Genomic DNA, 4,238 nt, shown 5'->3' on the forward strand with positions numbered 1-4,238 from the left:
GAAGTGTAGGAAGTAACTGCAGATGCTGGTTTAAACCAAAGTTAGACACAAAAAGCTGGAGTAACTCAGCGGGTCAGGCAACATCTCTGGAGACCCTTCCCAAAATGGTGGCGCTGTGACCGCGGCTGCGACTCTACCTTAGGTGTCTTCGGCCACGGGCTCTGTGGACTGCGGCATCACGAGCTCGCCGGTCCCTGGCTGGCAACCGGTTTTCGGGAGCTCCAGCCGCAGCAGCTTCGACCGCCTCGAATCGCAAGGCTCGATCAACCCGTTCGCAGGATCTTCATTGCCCTGCTTGGCTCGGCCGCGGCAACTTCCATCGCCCGGCGTGGGCTTCAAAAATCGGGAGCCATGATCGCCTCAAAGCAGCAGTTTGACTGTCTGACCGCGGGAGAAAATAAAAAGGAGGAGATAAGACTTTTCTGTGCCTTCCATCACAGTGAGGGGGTTCCTGGAGGAGTCACTGTGATGACACTGTGATTACATAGACAACCATCACAGTGACTACTCCAGGTACCCCCTCCCTGTGATGGTTGTCTATGTAAAACGTATGCAATTGTGTGTCTTGTGCTCTTTACTGTCATGACTGTATGGCAACCACATATCATTCAAATTTTTTTTTGAATGACAATAGAGGTCATCTAATCCAATCCAATCCAATTAACGTACATACCTGCACGTCTTTGGAGTGTGGGAGGAAACCAAAGATCTCGGAGAAAACCCACGCAGGTCACGGGGAAACTCGGTACAGACAGCACCCGTAGTCGGAATCAAACCCGGGCCTCCAGCGCTACATTCGCTGTAAGGCAGCAACTCTACCGCTGCACCACTGTGCAGTCCTAGTTCATGAAAGTTCATGAAAGAGACAACATTTCAACATGGCAAGACGTGGAAGGCAACTCCAATGAAAGTTATGATGGAGAATTCAAACATATTAAACCGGGAAACAATATGTTGAACATATTTACCAATAGACAGTATGATTGTGGGAATTAGCAACAACAATTCTCAATATAGCTTCTTGACACGTGTGAACTGTTCTTTTAGATTTTGTTTGAATAATATTTGAAAAACATGTCCACTTTGTCACGTTTAATTCATGTACAGTATTTTGCTGGTGGCAACTACACTCAGCAAATATCTGTTATCATTTCTGAATAGACATTATTAAATTTCACAATAGCTGTAAAGGGAATGTGTTGTGAGAGAAACATTAGATGGGGTGCTAGAGAAACTTTGATTAAAAATTGTTTAAAAATAAATATTACAAAAAATCAAAAGACCTTCCCCCCAATTCAAAAGGGTAAACCTTAATGATTTTTTTGTTTCTTCTTCCGTGCAACACGGCAAAGTTTCTTCAGTATTCCAACCACCAGCACAGTGAGCAGGAGTAACACAGACAACAGAAAGATCATCACATCTACACAATAGTAAGCGTACCAGGGGAGTCGGTGGGATACTGGGCGCAAATGCCCCGCTCCTTTGTGTCGGGCAACGTACTCAACCCAGAAAACGGCTCTCTCCATTGGCGACTCTGGCTGGTCCCGATGGAGAGCGGAGAGTCTCTTCATGTTGTCCCCATAAGATGTGCCGTTCATCACCTCGTTGAGTGCCTGCAACAGATCTGTGGAGTGCATGGTTGCAACGTTGATCACTTTTGCTGCTCCTCGGGATTCGAGCTTGAGTAAGTTGTCAAACTGGTCAAAGATCAGAGGCATGCCGACCACTGGCACCCCATGGTAGATGGCTTCATAAATGCCATTGGTGCCTCCGTGTGAAACAAAGGCTCGTGTGTTGGGGTGACCCAGCAGGTCGTTCTGTGGGATCCATTTTGCCAGCAGTGTATTATTCCCTATGTTGGTAGGGGTCTCACCATCATATCTCCAGATAACCTTCTGGAGGATTTGAGATAAAGCTTCTGCTATCTTCATTGTAATCTCCATTGGCAAGAAACTAACAATGGTCCCCATTGACATGACAACAAGTCCGTGCTTCCCTGAGCTTTGGACAAACTCCTGAAACTCTGCTGCCAGAGGCCGTGCTGGTTTACACTGGAAACCACCAATGTACACAATGTGTGGCATGGTGGGTCTTGGGAATTCAAACACAAAATCCACCCTCATCAACCACACATCAGAGCTCAGCAGAATTGCTTGAAAGTCTGTATTTGGCCCCAGGTAACGATGGCAGAGTTCATTGTAAATGGGGTTAATGAGGAATTCCGTAATAATGATCTGATTTTGATTCAGAATGACGTTCAGTGTCCTTTGAAGGAAGGTCATTTTATCCGTCAGTTGTGAACCAGGGACGGGGATGTAGGAAAGTGGTGACGGGGCGGAGAGGAAGTGGGCTTCCTCACTAGGGAACCATCGTACGTTGTACACCACTGGAAGCTTCAAGTAAGAAGCCAAAATTGGACCAGTGCCAAAAGCGGGATCTGTAAGCACCAAGTCAAAGTTGTTGTCTTCAATTTGGTTTAATACAACCTTGTTTGTAAATATTGCAACAGTGAACTGTTGAGCACATTGATGGTAGCAATACAACGCGTACCATATCTGATATTGCAGCTTAAGAAATCCCCATGGTGTCATTCCATACCTTAAGGCTGTCAGTACCTTTTGTAGAGAACTTTGCATTATTTTTTCTGTTTCATTTTTCCCAAGGCATTCTTCCATTTGGACCACAATGGATTGATAAAGATCAGGCTTTTCTTTGATATACCAGGATGTTGAGGGACGAACCACAGTGATTTTGTGACCATGAAGGTTCAGTTCTTCCACTAGGATTTTCATGTTGATCCAGTGACTTCCATCGACAGGTACAACCAATATTTTCACCGGCAACGACAGGGTGATAATGGAACAAAGAACAAAAGTGGCCAGTAACTTACTCCGCCAGTTTGAAAGCTTCATATTGAGAGTGGGTGATCTCCAAATTCTGTTGGGAAATTGGAAGAAATGTTTTGGTGATGACAATAATATAATTTGTGTTGGAAGGAACTGCAGATGCTGATTTAAACCGAAGATAGACACAAACGGCCAATTGTTCCAAGTGTGTAGTAGTGGTATTGTGCAGTGATCTCTGGTCGGCTCGGACTCAATGGGTCGATGTGCCTGTTTCCGCACTGAATGTCAAAACTAAATTAAACTGAAATACTCATACTGTAGGGTTTATAAACTGCTCAATTTTTGTGTTGTCTGCAAACGTACTAATCAACGCACCAAATCATTTATAAACTCAAATCATTTATATATCCAAATCATTTTTTATTCACAAACAACAAAGGTCCCAGCACTGATCGGCGTTTGTACGTTCTCCCCATGACCAGCGTGGGTTTTCTCTGAGATCTTCGTTCTTCCCACACTCCAAAGACTCCAAAGGTTAGTAGGCTTATTGGCTTGGTCTACGTGAAAATTGTCCCTAGTGTATGTAGGATAGTATTAATGTGCAGGATCGCTGGTCGGCGCGGACGCGGTGGGCTGAAGGGCCTGTTTCCACGCTGTATCTCTAAATTAAATTAAACTAAACACCGAGCTTGCGGGCTGAGCGGACTTTGGACTTTGAACAATGTTGCCTGAAAAGGTGCCTGCATGTGTAATATATGCAAGAAGAATGACACTGTTCTGATGCATAGGTGAAGCTAGAGACAAAATGCTGGAGTAGCTCAGCGGGTCAGGCACCATCTCTGGAGAAAAAGGATGGATGATGTTTCAAGCTGCAAACCTTCTTCAGACTCAGACTAATCATTCTGTAAGGACTTGCTGCTTCTGGGTAAGTAACCCTAGACTTTATCATTCCATCACCCCGTGTTCCACGGCTCTGTGCATTGCAAAGTCCTGCTCCTTGACTGATTGAAAGATACGTAATAGAAACGTAATGGGCCCTTCTGCTCATCAGGTCCATGCTGGCTATTGATCACAGGTTCACTCTAGTCCCATGTTATCACGTTTTTTACATCCACTCCCTACACATTAAGGACAATTGTACAAAGGCCAATTAACTTACAAACCTGCACTTCCTTAGGATCTAGGAGGAAAACTGGAGCTCCCAGAGGAAAGCCACATGGTTACAGAGAGAACGTGCAAACTCCGCACAGACAACAACCCCAAGGTCAGGATCAAACTGGGGTCTCCAGTGCTGTGAGGCTGCTGCACTACAGCTGTCCCACTGTTCTGTCCATTCTGTTAGAACTTACTGCTGTTGGGTCTTCAGAGCCAGAGCTCAGTGATGCAACACTC

General features: G+C 45.2%; 1 pseudogene; it reads right to left on the minus strand.

The window, feature by feature from the left end:
• Positions 1 to 1,084: 1,084 nt before the first annotated feature.
• LOC144609096 (UDP-glucuronosyltransferase 2A2 pseudogene) lies at positions 1,085 to 2,933 on the minus strand (annotated as a pseudogene).
• Between the last annotated feature and the right edge of the window lie 1,305 nt (positions 2,934 to 4,238).

This window comes from Rhinoraja longicauda, chromosome 33 (genome assembly GCF_053455715.1).
Source record: "Rhinoraja longicauda isolate Sanriku21f chromosome 33, sRhiLon1.1, whole genome shotgun sequence".
Lineage (NCBI taxonomy): Eukaryota > Metazoa > Chordata > Chondrichthyes > Rajiformes > Arhynchobatidae > Rhinoraja > Rhinoraja longicauda.